Raw genomic sequence first — 20,463 nt, forward strand, 5'->3', positions numbered from 1 at the left:
TTTTTGAAGAGGAAATAAATCTATATGTAAGAATTGTAGAAAAAGTAGACTAGATATTTAATACATGTTTCTCTGGCCACCACAGTCTGGTCAAAACCCCGAATTATACTGAATCAGGACTCTTGACTCTTCCTGTCTTACAACTTGGAATCCAGTTGGACATGGCAAAGCGAGGGGTCTTAGGAACTGCCTCTTTCCTGCCTGAAAGAGAGTATCACCAGCTCCTTCCTCATCTGAAGGTAGAATTGAAAGAAAAATATACCTTGTCAGAAATACAGTTCCAAAATATGAAATTTTAAAAATTTATAAAGGGAGAGACATCTTCTCATGATGTATTCATAAAAGAATCACATAGTATACACCCAAACACACTCCATCCACCTCTATTGCCCCCCTGTCATGGCCACCTTAAACTTTTAATCCTTTTTTTTTGGAGTAATAACCTCCAAACACACACACACACACACACACACACACACACACACACACATCTCTTGTTGCATGGAGTGTGTTCTTTTGTTCAGGGTAATGACCAACAGGGTAGAGCTACTGAAGAGTCGAAGAGGGAAGGATTTTCCCTCACTATTAAGCTTTATGGACTCTTAATTACATTCAGTTTGAACTCACTGATGTTTGTGCCCTTACTCAGTCAATGTGTCTTGGAACCATCCATATTGCACCATAATTACTGATGGTGTATTCATTTCTCATGGATATGTGGCTCCCTTTGTTCAGTATGGATGAAGCATATACTATATAAGCCTTAGTTGTGCTAAATGTTTGCCATTCATGATCTCATTTAACTACGGTATTTAATCCCCAAAATATTCAGATTAGTTTAGTTATCACCATTTTGATTATGTTTGTACTTTGGGCCAAATATACTGAACACCTCACTCAGGACTGATGATTGAGTAATTGTTTGAAAGGAAGTTCCAAGTCTGATCTGTTTGTACTGATAATTATTGCCCTCCTTTCCTGGAACTATACTTGATCCCCTGAGGGATAATTAATGACTCCCTCCGCACAGCTGCTTTAATTCCTTTACACACATCTGTCTTAACTATGTTATTATGTAGAGCCCCACTCGACTTAGAGTTCTAGCAGATTACTTGCTCACTCCTATATGCTCTGCACCTAATGAGACATCTGAAACAGTGAACAGAGTGAGTAGTAAAACCTTGTATTCATTTGGAAGAATTACATATAAGGAATATGGAGTGCTCAGATGTCTAGAGATGACATAAGAGTGATTAATCTTCACTTGTTGTGGGACAACTGAGGAAAGCTTTTCAAAGCAGGTGGCATTGTAAATGAGCCTTGAAGAATGGATAATGGCAATAACAACAATCTGTAATACTCAGGAAGGTGAAAAAGGTGGGGAAATGAAATAGAGGTAGCCTGTCTTTTAAAGGGCATTTCAGTGCCCTTGTAAAAAAATAAACAAACACAAATATTTTCACAATGCTGAATTTACCAGTGTGTCTGTCACTTGACTTCAGGACTTTGCACATTAGTGTTTATAAAGTGAAATGCTGAAAATCAGAGAGCTGTCAGGAGTGAGGTAGAGAAACAGTGACATCTCTTCTGACCCAGCCTAAACTAGAACACACAGATGGAGAAAAGGACATGCCAATTGTTGGCTCGAATAGTGTGCAATGAACCAGAGAGGATGATCCAGTGCGACAGCTTGGAATGTGTTGGAGTGGATTAGGGACAGAGGTCAAAGGTAACCACAGAGTGCCTCACCAGCTGACAGTTCCAGAGAGAAGGTCTCCAGCAGAGAGTCCCAGGAGATTCAGGGAAGGCAGTGGGTTGTGCAGGGTAGCCTGTGCCTGCGTCAGGCAGATGGGAGGCTGGGGCTTTGGATTCCCAAATATGCTTAATACCTTAGCCTTAGGGCATAACACATTCATGTTGGTTTTTCTTTTGAAAGAACGGGAGATATCAGGTGCTTTAAATTAGCTAAATGTATTTACATTTCCAAACTATGAAGCAAGAATCTTTACAGGAAAGCCTAGTGTTTTTCAGTTGCATTTGAAAAAGTTGTTGATAGTTTCAAATACTAATCATTTTACCTTCTAAAACCTAAGTAGCTTATAAAAAAAATTTGCTCGTGGAGGAGGAAATGGAATTTTTAGCAAATTCTGGGGGCAGCAAGTGGTGAATACTTCTATTTGAATGCTATCACAGCAACCTGTCTACTTTTGGCTCCTGTTCAATGATTTATCTTCAACTTGGTGCTTGCACTGAAGTGAAAAAGGCATCCTCTCTTCTCTCCAGCTTCCAGAGGAACTGTGAATCCTTCCACCTCACTCAAATGCTTCAGGATTTAGGAAAACATTCCTTTCCATGTAAATAAGTGAAAAAAGTAAAGAAAAGCAAAACAAAAACAGAACAACAAAGAAACAAAACCACAAGAGTAGGGTAGAGTGGAGTATGCCTCCTCTCACAGGAGTTCTGAACGCTAAATCAGGCTATGTGCTTTAAGCTCACACAGATTCTAAATTACAGGTGCAGATGCAGACAAAATGTCAGAGGCTGCCCTTCCTTTTCAATTCAGTTCAGTCACAGTCACTTCAGAAAAGTTTGTGTTGGTGGTCTGTATTTTTGTAGAATGTATATTTTTTGCTTGCCTCACTGTTATAAAGCAGGAGGAAGAGAAAACCAAGACTCAGTCTGAAGATTAACTCTTGAATGCCTGTTAATCGGTATGGAAATGTTCTCAAATCCTTTTGAATTCAGTCTTCCGTAATATAATACAGAAGAGTCATCAAGGGTGTCTCTGCTACTCCTTAGAAAACTTGGAATGGAACCACCATTTGATCCAGCTATCCCACTCCTTGGCCTATACCCAAAGGACTTAAAATCAGCATATTACAGAGATACAGCCACATCAATGTTCATAGCTGCTCAGTTCACAATAGCCAGATTGTGGAACCAACCTAGATGTCCTTCAATTGATGAATGGATAAAGAAAATGTGGTATATATATATACAATGGAATATTACTCAGTCATAAAGAATGATAAAATTATGGCATTTGCAGGCAAATGTATGAAACTGGAGAATATCATGCTAAGTGAGATAAGCCAATCTCAAAAAACCAAAGGACGAATGATATCTCTAATAAATGGATGATGACACATAATGGGGGGTGGGAGGGGTTAATGTTAGGGTTAGAGTTAGGGTTAGGGAGGGGGGCAAGAATGGAGAAAGGAAGGACTGTATAGAGGGAAAAGAGGGGTGGGAGGGGTGGGAGGGGTGGGGGGGGAAGGGAAAAAATAACAGAATGAATCAAACAACATTACCCTATGTAAATTTATGATTACACAAATGGTATGCCTTTACGCCATGTACAAACAGAGAAACAACATGTATCCATTTGTTTACAATAAAAATAGAAAAAAAAGAGTGTCTCTGCTGATTAAATAATATTGTAAAATGCAATATAGAACATTTATGACTTTGTGAAGGGACCCAATATAGATAGATGTGCTTTAATTTAAAGATATAGATAACAAAAGTTTGTAGGCACACTCTTTCACCCTTCATGTCAGGCATTTGGTTTACTCATCATCTGTTTAAAGATTAAAATAGAATGCAGACATTTTCTTTAAGCAATTACTAGGTTAAAACCAAGACACCTGTGTGAACTCATAGCTTTAAATTAAAAGTTCCAAGCTTTCAAAGCATGTATGTGGGGTTTATCGCCATGTGTAGCTAAAATTTGTTTTAAAATGATTACAAGATTAGTATTTGTGGCCCGGTGTGGTAGTGCACACCTATAATCCCAGTGGCTCCGGAGGCTGAGACAGGAGGATTGCAAGTTCAAAACCAGCCTCAGCAAAAGTGAGGCACTAAGCAACTCAGTGAGACCCTGTCTCTAAATAAAACACAAAATAGAGCTAGGGATGTGGCTTAGGGGTCAAGTGCCCCTGAGTAGTTCAATCCCCAGTATGCCCCACCCCCAAACAAACCAACCAACCAAACAACAACAACAACAAAAAAACAAGATTAGCATTTGTGGAAGCAGGAAAAGAGACAGGGAAGAGGAGGGTGGAGTGCCACTAAACTTTTGAATTTGATTGATGTCTCTTGTGCTATCACCATGTCACTTTTTCCTCATTCTCATGATGCCTTCTTTTTAATATATTTCTTATATAAGAGGAAACTGAAACCAAGAATCCAGAGGTCCACAGGAACTAAACAAAACTGAAACTCTTGGTTTCAGTTTCGTTTGGTTCCTCTGGACCATGGTACTTCAAAACACTGTCAGAGGAAGAACACTCAATTACAGAGCAAAAACACAAAACAAGAACAAAACAAAAAACAAAAACATGGAGGTAGAGTGGAATATGCATCCTCACACACACAAGAGGCCTTAACCCTGAGTCAGGAGGCTATGTACAGATTCTAAACTACTGGTGCAGATAGTAATTTGCTAATGATCACACATCACAGAGTTTGCAGGTAACTGGAATTCAAATCACCCCATTTATGATCCCATAAGCAATCATCATATGATTATTGATGTGTGCCATTTTTGCATTCATTAGAAAAGAACTTGATACATTATGGGATCAAGAATCGATTCCCATTCTCAAGTATCTCAATATTTAGCAGAGCTGAAAAAGAAGCATGATGTTAACAGCATATGAACACACATGCCTTTATTATTGGATCTCGACAAAGGAAGTTCAATGAAAAATCAGATAATATAATGATTCTGTTGAGGGAAGAAGTACAGGAAGAGGAAATGAGTTTGGGAAGGAGTGACATGAAATAAAAGCATTGCAAAGGAAAAAGAAAAGATAGTCTTCTGCCTTGGCTGTGGAATAAATATTTGTATGAATTTTCTAGCCCTGTAGAGATGGCTACAGAGTTCTTTTTCTCACTTCTGTTGGCATCTCTTCTTTCTCACTCTGCCAAACTCTAACATAGTAATTAAGCCCACAGAGCCCTTCCGTGTGTTACATATGCACCCCTTCCAATAGAGAGTAAAGAAAGCTGCATACCAGGGAGCCTGTAGTTCATAACTCAAGGAAACATGTCTCTGTTGTGTTGTCTTATGCTGGGCACAGACAGGAGTGTGCATTTCCTTTTTTACATTTGCTGGAACCATGTACGCCCTGGTGTATAATGGATTATGTTACATATATCAAATTATGAAATGCACAATTCTTTTAAATTTCTCTAAAGGGTGCCCTCTCATCATTTTTTATGCATTCTAGGGTTATGCTAGATATAAATTTATCATTTGAAATTCAAATGGTTATAGTTACAAAGCTGCTGACTCGTAAAAACAGGAAATCTAGCATATATCAGGATCTGAACGCAATGCATGATTTGCTGAACTTTTATGATAATTTCGATAAATTATTGAATTAGCTGTATAGTTTTACAAATACGCTTGAAAAATGTTGAAATGGTTATAGCAATGAATAACACTTGTTTTTGGTCTTTTGCCCTACTTGAAAAATAAATTTGTGCTGACAAGCAAGTTTGAGACAGAGATAGTCATCAAAGAACAATAAAATTTGATTATTTAAAGTTTTGCAAGATCTACTAGAAAAACTAACTTATACTCTTGCTACCCATCTGGCTTTTGCTGCTTTTCAATATTCAAACTGTGTATTGGCCAGCATTTTTCCATGAGAAATCTTTAAGATTAAATCTAAATTTTATGCAAAGTAGTTCAGATTGATAGACTTTTAAAGGACTTCATTTTGACCATTAGAAATTGGAATTGGAATGAGACCCAGGATTTTCCAATGAGAAATGAGATAGAAATGCATATCAAAGACTATTTAATATTTTGCCGACATCTGCACCATCATTGATTCTATTTATGTAAATATGGACTAATTGAATCATCAAACAAAATTGAGTTAAATCTATCTGTTCCCTCTCATCTAGATATCTGAGCAATTTGCTAGGGGTTGCTATCAATTTTAAGTATAGATGATCTCCAATTGATTCCCCCCCCACCTTATCATTTTTCCCCACAAGGTTTTAAAAGAGACAAAGAATTAATTCAGCTTACCAGGTTGCGAACCGCATATTTCCTTTGTCTATAGTTTTGAGCTTATTAGACAACTTCTAATTTCCACACCATTGAATAGGTATCTTTCCCTGTATCTCTTAGTTAAAGCATTTCTTGTTTCACCAATGTAATACCTCCCAAAACAAACTCATAACAGCCCCTTCTCTATGTAAGGAACTTTATTCAAAGGTAGAGGTACTTAGAAAACCAGAACCACACCTTACTCCCACTAGTATTTGCCATGCTTAAAAACAGTGAATATCCTTCTAACCAAATTTATATCTTTATAAATGCAGTTAATCATAACAGGTAAGTGAGCAATACAGAAAAATTTATCTAAATTAAGTCAAAGGTTATGTTATAGCAGAAGGAAAAAGAATGTCACAGTCAAAGGCAAGGATTATTTAAAGAATTATTTCATGTTATAGGACATTAGGTTTATTTAAATAAGTTCAAATTTGTTTGCAGAGCCCTTGACACAAATGGAAACAGTTGATACAACTTTTCCATTCATTTTCTTAGGCAATCCTCTCAACAAGTCTGTGAGGTAGGCAAGGAATCATTATTTAGATACATTTAATTGAAAACATTTGGAGTCAATACTTTTCCCAAACTCACCTTTAGCAAATGAAAATTGAGGATGCCTATTTAAATTTGAATTTAAAATAAATAATGAACATGCTTATCAAAAGCATGTCCCATGATCTATATCTATATCTATATCTATATATATCTTGATTTCAAACTCAGAATACTTTCTACCTGGCCACACTGGCTTAAAATGATGACATTAGACCATACCAAATTCTAGTCACAAGGTTATAACAAATCAACATGCATAATTTATGTAATTAGCAAAATAAAAGTCATTTTCAAAGTGCAATAACCAGTACTATCTCCAATGCAGAATTAAAAGTACAGAGTAGACCATCTTTCAAAGTGCTCTCTTCAAATCATGGTCTGATTATATATTTCACCTCTAGTTATGTCAGATATTTATGGTACCCTACTATTAGCTAATGCAGTTAATTGAAGTAATATAGAATTTGTCTAGATGGCATATTAATTACATTTCACATATTTTATTTTTTAAAACACTTTATTTTCTGTAAAACATTCAAAACGCTGTTCATAGCACACAATTTTGATTATGTAATACAGGTTCCTATTCTCGTTTAATAGAAGCTTCTCATCTTTTCCTATGTCATTTGCTTTAATATGTAAGGCCTACACATTGTATCCTACAGATGTACCTTGATGAGAAAGATCAGCTTTAGAGAGAAAGTAGTATTGTTCAGTGATTGAGATTATAGGCAAGGAGTCAGATTAATTGCCAAGCCTGCCTCCCTCTGATTTCTTATTATGTGCTTTTGGCAATTTTTTTTAGCTTCTCTAAGCCTTATATGTTTTAAGTATAAAATAGACATAAAGACAATACTTAGTACAGATTATTTCTTACAATCCTTGTAACAATCCTAAAGGCAAAGTCCCTGGTATAGAGGGAGCACTTGAATATGATTACTGTTGCCTGAATTTCCATTCTTTTTTTTCTGGAACTCCTCAGTTAATTTCACTCTGCAACACTTTATGTATTTATTTATCCTTTCACTTTATTGGAGTATTTTCCTCCTGGATTCACTCATTGTTTGGAGTATTTCCTCCATTCTGAATTCTCCTTTCTAATTATTATTTATAATGCTATTATTGATAATAGCCAGATAGACTAAACAGAGCTTTGTGTTTGGGAGCAGGAAACAATAACATTTTTTTTTTTTATGTCCTAAGTTTCCTACAGATTATGCTTGGCCTTGGGGCATTTATCTAAGTCTTCATTCCCATTTGCAAACTGAGAAACTGTACATAGTTTCTTGAAGAACTGGTGTAAAGTCGTAAGGGTAATTTATCTCAAACATGGAGAGTGCTCAATAACCGCAGGTATTATACCACTGAAAGTGAAGAGAGGCACACTTTAAAGGTAAGGCTTGGGATCACAGCCCTTCCACTAATTTTTCTTGGCCCTTTCCGTCACTAGCAGTCACTCACAAGCTTTGTTTGGTAAGTACCAAATAAGTTAATTTATCATAAGTACCAGACACATAAAAGAGACCCACCAATGCCAGTTCCAGTCCTACCCTTTCCTTCCAACTCTAGATGCTTTCTCAATTCTTATCTAGTAGGCTGGGGATATAGCTCAGGTGGTAGAGTGCTTTTCTTGGAAGCACAAGGCCCTGGGTTCAATCCCCAGCACTGCAAAAAAAAAAAAAAAAAAAAAAAAAAATCAATCCTTATCTAGCTCAATCTGTAGGGGATTACTTTAGAATGTGTCACAATATAACTTGTTTGCAGTAAACAGAGGCAATGCACAGAAGTACAGTGGAAGCCTAAGGTGTGGCTGTGACAACAATCCTGCAGTGGCATTCAGACCAAGTAAGTGCTCATCAAGATCAAAATGCTAATCGCAGCTTGCTGGGAAAGTTCCTTGTTCCCAGATGTAGCCAAAGCAGCAGGTTGCTGGAAGCAGCGCCACCAGATACTAACACCTAGGGCCTTGAGCTTACAAGGCAAGCACTCTACCAACTGAGCTATCTCCCCAGCCCCCTAACACCTACTCTTAACCAGACTGTGCAAGAGATCAGAAAATGGTCAGAAATGAAACCAAGGAAGCCAAGGTTGCAGAAACATGGAAATTACCACTGTTAGTCTTAGAAAGTCAATTCTTAGAAGATATTCCAGTGTAATGGAGAGAATTAGGAAGGAGCCAGGCAGAATGGAGGTCAAACCTCAGTAAGAGTTTTGCCTCTGTGGTTCTCAGTAACTTCTGTAAAATGGGGAACTTAACATCTCTAACAAACATTTAAAACAAGCTAATGCATGCATAGTAAAGATTTTACTACAGCATAACAAATTGTTCAGATATTAGCAGTTTAAAACTACAACCATTTGTTCTCTCATATAGTCAGCCCCAAGGATGCTGCTTTTCCTTGAAATAAATAGCTTCATCAAGAGCATTGGCAAGGTGCAGGTCCTTGGCATGGCCATCTGGAGATGCTCTTTTCTGTTCCCATAACTCTTCCATAATGGGAAATGTTGTATAGATTCTTCCATCTAGGTTTGAATCTTAAAATTTCAGTGTTTAATAAATGTCACTCTTTGTAAGGATAAAGATCCTGTGTTGGCAGGTGAAAATTTACGTGTAGATTAAAAAGAATCAATAAATGCAAAAAAAAAAAAAAAAAAAAAAACACATTAAGATTAAAAGGGGAATTATTTAAGGTCAGGAGATATAGATTATCTATAGATATATTTTAGTAAATAAGTAATTATTAAATATATACTTTTAATTGGAGATCTCAAAGGAGATAAATAGAATACCCCTAAATATGATGTGTATGTATATATTTGTATACATGTGTGTATATGAGCCTATGGGCATGTGAGAGGTATTTGGCAAAGAATTCTATAGCTACATGCAAGTAATATTTAAGAGGATACAGCACACTTTTATAATAAAGGTGTATTTTAGTCAGTTTTTCCACTGCTCTGACAAAAAGATCTGACCAGAACAATTGTAGAGGAGGAAAAGTTTATTTGAGGGCTCGTGGCTTCAGAGGTCTTAGTCCATAGAAGGTCAGCTCCATTTCTCTGGGCTTGAGGTGAGGTAGAACATCATGGTGGAACAATGTGGTGGAGCCAAGTATCTCATGTCGATACGGAAGCAAAATCCCCACTTGCCAGATACAAACATATACCCCAAGGCTCCATTCCAATTTCTACCTCCTCTAGCCATGCCTTGCCCCTTCAGTTATCACTCAGTTAATCCCTACCATAGGATTAATTCACTGATTGAGTTAGGGCTCTCACAACCCAGTCATTTCTCCTCTGAATCTTCTTGCATCTTCTCACACGTGAGCTTCTGGGGGATACTTCACATCCAAACCATAACAAGGAGGATAAGCACCACGAAGCATAATTTTTTTTTGCTCTAAAAACACCAGAAAATAAGGAAATTGTTTCCTTTCAGATGACTTTGTTGCAAACATCATTTTTGGAGACAAATAGGGAAAGAAAATTGAAGTCATTTTAATGTTCTCCAAGAATTTGCATAGTAATCACATGATAAGAGTCTTTGGAATGCTCATTTTATGAACTTCAAATATCTGTTATCTCTACAATGTCTTTATTGAAAATTCCATAGATATTCTGATGTTCTTCAATGTATGCTAATGACTTGTCTATAGAGAATTAGTCAATACCAAACTGACAAAACATGCTTTTGTTTATTTAAATATTTAGCTCCTAATATGTTTGTGGAATGGCACTAGAAGCTGTGGGCAACAACAACAAAAAATGTATAACATGTCTCTAGGACCTTAAGCAGTTTGTAAGCTCCCATAGGTAAAATAGGTTACTTACTGGTATTGTAAGGCTTAATATCATATTAATCTAGTCAATAGAGGCATTCATTAACTTACACAGGTTAATGAAGTACTAGAATAGAACTATCATCATGCTATTATAGAAGGCTAGAAGAAGGTTTCCCATTTTAAATGTTGTGAATGGAAAACATGGATCTATGTCTGTAGATAGAGTTATTCCTATATGCAAATGTATTTATAAATAAGTCTACATAGAAAATATAGTTAAAGTCTTAGCATTTATATCTTGTCTATTCAGAAACCTGGAAACATACAGACCAGTAAATCAAGCTACCAGAAAGTAACCCAATCTTGTCATATGGATGGGAAAATTTATTCTGTGAAAAAAGTGGCCTTAGAACTATGCCCTCTTGTCTCATCAAGCCATTAGGCTGCTCATCCATCCATAAACTGCCTGGCAAACACTATCCCCTCCCTCTCTCACTTCCTGAGGAATCTATCATGTAGATCAAAGTCCTCCCAAAGACCTCAGCCCCTCCTACCCCATAGCAATGCCCACGTTTGGCCAGGTACTCAAATCAATTTTCCTTTGCGTAAACCTCCAGGGGAGATGTCACACAGTGAGTCACTTTCCTGATGCCTGAAATTTTTCCAAATGTGTGACACGGATTCAATATTTCTGAAAATGAAGCATGTGTTTGGCCATAGTTTGCAGTGAGTTTGAGCTACACAATTTTTGTCAAGAAGTGCCCTTGGTTTCTTTCAGGCTCAAGAATCACTTTGAAGCTGATGGATCATGTTTTTGTTTATTCAATAAACATCGAGCTCCTAATATGCTTGAGGAATGGCACGAGAAGCTGTGGGCAACAACAATAACAAAGTTTTATAAGATCTGCTCTATGATCTTAAGAAACTTGTAAGCTCCCATAGGTAAAATAGGTTACTTACTAGTATCATGAGGCTTAATAACATATTAACCTAGCAGACAGTAGGCATTCAATAACTGTTGCATAAGTTAATGAAGTGCTAGAAGAGAATTGTCATTGCAGTACTATAGAAAACTAGAGGAAGGTTTACTAATTTAAATGTTGTTAACAGAAAATATCCCTCTTTTCCTCTTCTCTAATTATTGAAATTCAACAGACCTTCAAGGCTCACCTTAACCATAAATGTGTAAATGATAAAATCAAATAAAAGATTTTTTTTTGCCTGAGCAAAGCAGAAAAGTGGAAAAGGGTATGATATTTTTGGGACACGATGAACAGATTGTGGGATTAGGGGTGTGGGGGATATCAGGCTATGTTGGACCGAATATAGAATTATGAGATAAAGACAGATTGAGAGGATAGTTTGTGACAATTAAATAACACATCTTCTAAGTAAAAAAAAAAAAATCATTGAAAACATAGAATGTTATTTCCTTTTGATGACAGTACAGTATCAGTGAGTGAGAGAGAGTAGAGATTGAAAGGAAGGGAAGAAGTTCAGTCTCTTAACTCTCTACAGGATGGAATCTAAGGCAGCCCTGGGAGAACTGTCATCATGGTAATCATGGATGTTTCTTCATCTACACTTGGTTCTCTGCTTGAATAGTTAGGTGGATATTTTCCTTTAAAAAATTATGCCTAATTGAAAAAATAAAATAACTTGTCTGTCACTGAAATTGTTTCATGCAGATTTTTCTTTCATTTTGTAAGTGCAGTGCTTAACAAAATTTTTTAAAATCTCTGGACTCTATTTCTGAGATTTAAATCCAGTCTAAGATCTAATATTTCTATGACTTGTGGGAGACTGCTTCTGTTAACTGAGATTCGGTTTTAGATGAAAGTTGGTGAACTAACATCCAGTTTCCCTGCAATATATCGTCTATTCATCTGTGATTCTTTGATACAGTTATCAATTTCTAAAAAATATAAAAAGACACCAACAACCACTCTCTTAATTTCTTTTCTAGTATGCTTTCTTGTCATCACTGTTGACTTATGTATTTTATAGATTTTGAGGAATTATCTGATAATCTTATACAGTTAATGCTCCTCTAGGAAAGACAAAATTAGGTCCATCGCTTATTAATCCTCAGGATAGTGTGTGTGTCTTACTCTTAGACTTTCTGGGTTTTTCTTGCTGTCTTGCATACATAAATAGTCAAGCATAGAACATTTTGATATTGAAAATACTCAGTTATGTTCTATAGTCTATAGAAGGGTTTTGGCTATCTCATAGTTATGTGCACAAGTTAATTGCACACACTATTTTTAACAGATCAAAGAGTTAAAGTAAAATTCCTAACTCTGATCTAGTGATCTAATAAGCACAGTATATAGGTGTAATATACAGGATTGGAAGTTTACAAGAAGAGATTCTTTTGGAAAATTTAGTCCAGCTTCTCACCTCATGATATTATTCCTATGGAGTTATCTATTAGCTAGCACTAATTTAATCCTCAAAATGCAATTTTCTCTTGTGAATTGGCTTCAAGATCAATTAGCTGGTTCTGAACTTTAAAAAACCGTGGACCAATCTGGGGCGGATATGTGATGTTAGGAAATATCTATAGATATAGATGTAAATATAGATAGGTATCTAATTATCTATATGACAGATGAGTCAGAAGATAAGAGTAATCAATTCACAGTAAGGCGATGTTAATAATATATCTTCCAACATTCATTCTATTTCTGTTTCCTTATGAGTTGCCAGACTGTTTCACAAAGTTTCTAACAGCTATTTTGGTTTAATTATCTGGGCAAACTTTAAAATTATAAATTCTCAGTAGTAGTATTGATGGATATGGATCATACCATATTCTATTTTTAGTATTTTGAGGAGCCTCCATCCTATTTTCCATAATGACTGTACAAATTTATATCTCCACCATCAGTGTGTGGGGGTTCCCTTTCATCCACAACCTCACCTGATTTGAACATTACATAATGTATTCATGCATGGACATATCACATAGTACCCTATAAATCTGTATAACAATTGTGTCAATTAGATATTTGAAAACCTAAAACATTGAAAAAAATCATAAATAGTGCTAAATGTAGCATAAGTATTTCCCCTATTTAGAAAATAAAAGTTTTATTAATATCTTCTTCAGAAAAAATTGTGAAGATTAAATAAACTAATGCGTCTAAAATTTTCAGTGACTCTGTAAGCAAAAATAACATGCCCAATTTTGCCTTTCCAGTTTAAAATTATTTATTGTACTTCTGTCTTTGTCTGACCATTTGCTAGGCACTGAAAGTTCAGTTCAACATAGAATAAAAGATACAATAACCCTACTTTTCATGAATATTACAATTTGTAGATATATTTTATATAGAGATAGACAGGTAATAGTAATAGTTAAGTAAACTAATGTGATAGAATAGAGACAAGTGGTCATACAAGGTCTTCCAGGGGAAATTAAACTTAATTTGAGAATTGATTGAACTGAAAATGTAATTCATATGATAATAAAGGGCAAAACCATTTCAAGTAATAGGATAGTTTCCCCAAATCCTAAGGGTAAACTATGCTTGGAGCATTCAAAGACCAGAAAGAAGCCATTGTGTCTTAAAAGTAGTAAGAGAAGATAGGGAATGAGGATAAGATGGGGAGTGGTAGAATATGAGGTAAGAAAGATAGGAGTCATTTTATACAAAGTATATTGGACAATAATAATGATCTTGGATTTTATTCTAATAGATAATAGTAGCCCTGAATTAAGATGTCACAGGCTGATTTGTATTTTAAAAAAACATCAATGACTTTAAAGTGAAGAAGAAATTATAGGGCATCAAAAATGGAAGAAAGGAGGCTTCTGCTCTAGCAGAGGTGGATGATGGAGATGAACTGAATTAGATAGAATGTCTGTCATGGAAATAAAAATGACCACCATAAAATAGCTCTGCTCAGTAGAACTTTCTGTGCTGATGGAAATGTTCTGTATCTGAGGACTTGAAATGTGATCCACATGGCTGTGAAACTTGCTGGTTAAACTTAATTTGATTTTAATTAATTTGAATTTAATCATGCATGGCCAGTGCTTTCCCCATTGATCCATGCCGCTCTAGAAAGTGACAGATTGGATCAAACTGACATGTCTTCAAAAGTCCATGTTCTTAACTACAGCTCTGAAGTGCATCACTTAAAAGATGTGAAAGATTAACTTTGGAGAGGCTTCCTTTATAATTCTTCCCAGGTTCCTATTACACTTCAGACACAAAAGAGGCAATCAGCAACACAGAGGGTACAAATAATGCCACCCAACACTTGCCCATGGTAGGTGCTCTTGAGCAGCTCAGGCTGCCTGACAGTTCCCCTCTTCACCATAACATGTAGTATGAAGTGAGAAGGAGAGATACATTTTCTTTTTAGGAACACTTAGCTGTCCTGGTAATATGTTTAGTACCAAAGACCTGCTTTAAATTGTGAAGGTGTTGCATTGTAAATGGTCTCCTTCCAGTTGATGGTTAATTTATGGCATCATTATAAGTGACAACAAATAGCTTCTCTGGGAGAGTAGAAATACAATTAGTTTGTTGTAGACTGCCAATAGTTGTATTGGGGTACAATCTTTAATGCACCCTTTACATAAGCCTCTATCGCTAATAATAATAATAATATAATAGAATCAAAAATTGTCATTTTTCTTTTAAGGAAGCAGTATTAATTTGGGGTACATCCTCCTATACTCAGAGTGGGAGCTGCAACAAGGAAGGCCCAGTAAATATCGTGCACCTCGAGATTTTCCTTGCTGGGCTGAGACTGTGACTCAGTTGTGGAGCGCTTACCTAGCATGCGTGAGGCACTGGGTTCACTACTCAACACCACATATGAAACTAACTAAAAAAATATAAAGTTATTATAAAAAAGATTTTCCTTGCTTAGTGCCTGCATCCAGTGAGAGCTCAATGAATACTTTAAAAGAAAAAATAAATATGTAAAAAAATAAGCCCTTTAAAAAATAAAACTTCAGAATTAATATATTAAAGATGAGTCCTTTTCTCAAGTCATCTTATTGGTTCTTGGATATTCATTCCTATATTTTTTCACAACATGTTTGAAACACCTTTTGAAAAATTTCTACTCTCTTCTACGTGATTAGTTAAGGGTAGTCATAGTTGTTGGCTCAGGGTAGGTTCTTAAGAGATGCTAAAACTTAGAATATTAGTATGGAAATACTAAATGCCCATTTGGGGCAAACCTTTACCCTGTACAAGTGAGCAAATCAGGTGTAACAGATATGCATGCAACATTGAACCTGTGACTTATTTGAATAATTCTTTCTCATGACCAAAATTTACCTTCATGATCTTTGGAAAGAGCAAAATTTGATCTGCAGTATGTGGGTGAATAGCCTGGTTACTGATCAATTTGGGAGATCCTTTTCTTCAATGAAGAAATGCAGAGTGACTCTAAAAACATATACAACAAGCTCATGAACAGGATTTAAAAAGTTTTCCAACATGCCCTAAGACTAGGTAGTACCATTGGACTAAGTCAATATCATTGAACTAAAATCTCATTTTGAGGGAAACATTCCCAAGGCAGAGAAGACATCTTACACTTTGCTTTCTGAAGACTAATTAAATTGAGAAAACTTAATATCCTGAGGACTCTTGGGAACAACCATCGATACTAGAGTTCTTCTGAAGAGACATAAAGAAACATGAGGCACTATTTTGGCTATTCTCTTCCTAGCAGTGTTTAGACAAACCTCAAATTCACCAGTCCAAGGGTGAGCTGAATCTCTGAAACCATGAACTGAAATAAGCTTTTCCTCATCTAAGTTGTTCTTGTCAGATGTTTTGGTGAAAGTGACACAAAGAACTGACCAAAACAAACTACTTCTCTGGTAAATGTGACTAATATTCAAGTCTGTGATGACTGTCTTCTTTGCTGAGCTCAAAACTTCACTTTCTAGTAGAAAGTGGAACATAAAATAGTTGTCTCAAAATCGGTGTCTAAAGCAGTAATTGATTGCTATTCTCCAAGCATCTTCTTTCCTCAGTCTTCACCCAATAGATATATCACTATTCACTTAATTTCTCAGGTCATAATACCTATTTTTTTTCTTCTTTTCTTCACCTCCCTTTATATTATTCTGCATTTATTTTTTCCAACCACCTTTTGAAATCATTCACTCTGCTTGGCTTTGCTAATACCCCAGTTCATGCTGCAACTGTTACCAATCTGAACCACTATAGTAATAAAATTTTTTTGCATGTAATAATTTTTATTTTACATTGAATGAGATGAGAAATTGTTGGTCATAATAATCTGAAAAAATGTGGTATGATATTAATTATTTTAATCAACATTATTGAGGTAGAATTAAAGTACAACAAAATTTCCCCATTTAAAGGGCACAATTCAATGCTTTTGAAATACATCCACAGGATTGTGCAACCATTGCAATTTAATTTTAGAGCACTTTTATTTTTCCAAAAGAATATCTATGTACATTAGCAGATACCTCCTTTTGTTCTCTTATTCACTCAGTCTCTCCCAACCCAAAGCAACCAGTAATTCTGCTTTGTGTATATTTTCACATGAGAGAAATTTTATATAAAGAGACTCTCTTCCACTTTTTTCACGCCATAAACCATTCCACACATAGTAGATAGAAAGATAACAGTCGAATTTTTTCCTGAAGATAATTTAATCATCTAGTATTGAATTTTTATATAAAACTCAAACTCTGCACCATGACCAAAATGATTATCTATCTCCTGATCATCAAAGACACACAACTTTTTCTCACTTCGGTTAATTTGGGGGTGCTCTGCTGCTAACACTCACCCAAGGTCTCTCATTTGGTTATCTGATTTCTTATCAACTTTCAGATCTTCTCAGTAAAACTTTGATTGATTTATCCAATAAAAATGTGAAGTCCCCCATAGTATATTAGAACTTCACCTGCTTATTTTCTTCTTTACAGTTCTCATACTTGAAAATTATTTTATTCATTTGAAAACCTCTTAAACTATGAATATAAATTCCGTGGGAATAAGGGGATAATATATCTTGATTTTGCTATATTTCCAGAACTTAGGACATGGACTGGCACATAATAGATGCACATTAAATATTTATTGAACAAAACAAAAATGTCTTTGACTATGAAGGTCACTTTAGAACAGTTTTTTTGATCTATCTGACCTTTTTCATTCTGACTCAGGAATCCTCTTGTTTGTCCTCTTCCCAGAGGTATTCCACAAGGACACAGTCCTCACCTCAGTGATACATTTATTGTGGCTGCTGTGCTTTTGGAGATCCAACATGTGTTCTAAACATGGTTCCTTGTGCTCAGTGATTTCACAGTAGCTCTCCAGAGGATGTTTAAAGACTTTCACTCAAACAAATCACCTCACAAATTAATTTGCTAGTCTTAAACCTTTATTAATGCTAATTGACTGTATACTGTAAACATATACAGATGAGTGCTCAGGTTTCTCCCTTGTTCTCTCTATACACTTGAAGCGGTTTTGAAAAAAAGCTCTGTAAACATATACACATTCAATAAAGAGCATGGTGGAGCTATCATTTTCAAGCTGTATTTTTCTTTCTAGAGACCAACCAATTAAAACAAAACAAAACAACAAAATAAAAAGCTTACACCTAAAATGGTAATATTAAATTTCTGGGCATCAGAGTGGAGACCGCTCAGTGGTAGAGCCGTTGCCTGGCATTCTTTGCTACTGGTTCAGTCCTTAGCACTGAAAAAAAAGATTCCCTATAGAAATAGTTTTTCCCCAGTGAGATCAACTGAGATACCCAGAAGGACTCAGAGAGATAGCAATTGACATAATATTTTAGTGATTAGAAGTTTTTAGAATGATCAGTCTTTATCGCTGATCAGCTTGAGCAAAAATGCAGACAGCCAAGTTGTTTAGTGTCATCTGTTATAAAGTGCAAAACTTATCCAGGGAAGATGCAACTACTTTCTCATTGCTCTCTTTGGCTGAAATACGCACATTTCCTCCAAGTTCAAGATGCCTGGTGGAAGGAAAACTAAATATAAGGTTAGAAGGTTGAAGAGAGTTCTTCATCTCTTAATGCCAGAACAGATTTTTCGTAAGGATAAACCTTCCAGTTTAGCATTAAGCATGTCTTTAGTCTTCTTGTACACTTTCTCACCAAACCCTCATATGAAATAGCACCCAGCTCTGTTTCAGGAGAATGCTATATTTTTGTTATTGTTGTTAATTAAAGATAAAGGTAATGGGAAATGCCTTCCAAATTTAAGAAAGCAATGTTACCTTTTCATCTTCTGATGGGCACTTAGACAGATTTCACATTTGGGCTGTTGTGAATAGTGCTGTAATGAGCACGGATGTCTCTCTGACATATTGATTTCACTTCCTTTGAATCCTACCTCATAGTAGGATTTCAGGATTTATGAAAAGATTGTACATTTAATACAATGGACTATTATTCAACTATAAAAAGAATAAAAGCCTATCATTTGCAACAGCGCAGATGAATGTACAGGATATCATAAAAGAAAAAAGACATCTGGTGGGCCTGGCTACAACAAAATTTCCTGCTGCCTACCCTCTTGAGTGCTGCCCATAGGCTACCCTGATTAATGTGGTCAACAGGAAACTGAACAACGTCCTGAGTGTTATGCCTGGTGCCAGCAAGAATGAGCTGAAGAAGGCAAACAGAAAATTAGCCGAGGAATACCATTCAGATAAGAATTCAAACACTGGAGACAAATTTAAAGAAATAAGTTTTGCATTTGAAGTATTATCCAATTCAGAAGAACTTGAGCTATATGACAGATACAGAGAACAAGGTCTTTGGGAAGACAGTGGTGGAGGTGGGGTCGTGGGTGATATTTTCTCTCACATTTTGGGTGGAGTATTGTTCAGCTTCATAGGCAATCAGAGTAGAAGTCAAAATGGCAGAATAGAGGATATGATGCTTCCACTCAAAGTATCTTTAGAAGATCTCTTTAGTGGCAACCAAACTACAACTCAGCAAGAAAGTCCTCTGTAGTGCATTGGCCAAGGCAGAAAGTCAGGTGCTGTTCAAAAGTGTAGTGTTTTGGGGGTCAGTGTACATGCATCATAATCAGACAGCTGGTTCCAGGAATGGTATACAACAGATGCAGTCTGTGTTCTCTGATTGTAATGGAGAAAAAAAGGTAATTAATGAAAAGGACCTCTGTAAAAAGTGTGAAGGGAAGAAAGTGATTAAAGAAGTCAAGATTCTTGAAGTTCATGTAGACAAACATGAACAGAGAATTCCATTCACGGGGGAAGTAGATCGGTCCCCAGGAGTGGAACCAGGAGACATTATTCTTTGGCTACAGGAGAAAGAACATGAGGTGTTCCAGAGAGATGGGAATGATTTGCACATGACACACAAGATAGGACTTGTTGAAGCTCTATGTGGGCTTCAGTTCAAATTTAAGCACCTCGATGGACATCAAATTGTGGTGAAATACTCTTCTGGCTAAGTAATTGAACCAGGATGTGTTTATATAGTTGGAGTTGAAGGAATCCCACAGTATTTTCCCTTTGAAAAAGCTGATCTTTATTTATGTGAAGTTTGATGTGCAGTTTCCTGAAAACTATGGATCAATCCAGACAAGCTTTCTGAACTACAAGATCTTCTACCATCTAGAAGTCTCTAATGTAATTGGAGAAACACAGGAGGTAGAGCTTCAGGAATTTGACAACACTTGAGGCTCAGGGGGTTGTCAGAGGCATGAAGCATATAATGATAGCTCTGATGAAGAAAGCAGCAGCCATCATGAACCTGGAGTACTGTGTTCCCATTAGTAACTCTGCATACAAATTGCGCAGGTGGAATTTCTTTCCACATTTGCCTGTTTGTCCTCAGTGATCCAGCTGGAGTGTCTGATCAATCCAGATGAGCTGATGGACATCTGTTGGTCTATGTGTAACTTTTAATACTCTTATAGTATCTACAGAGTGTATAATTTAAACTAGCCACAAAGCTTTACATCTTCGTTTCAATTGTTCTGTAGCAGAACAAAGCACTTGAAAGAAAACCAGACTCCCTTTCACACATGGGTTG

General features: G+C 36.1%; 1 pseudogene; it reads left to right on the forward strand.

The window, feature by feature from the left end:
- Window positions 1–20,204, forward strand: part of LOC124966047 (dnaJ homolog subfamily A member 2-like) — a 42,542-nt pseudogene extending 22,338 nt beyond the window's left edge.
- The last annotated feature ends 259 nt before the right edge of the window (window positions 20,205–20,463 follow it).

The sequence above is a fragment of the Sciurus carolinensis genome, chromosome 16, assembly GCF_902686445.1.
Source record: "Sciurus carolinensis chromosome 16, mSciCar1.2, whole genome shotgun sequence".
Classification (NCBI taxonomy): domain Eukaryota; kingdom Metazoa; phylum Chordata; class Mammalia; order Rodentia; family Sciuridae; genus Sciurus; species Sciurus carolinensis.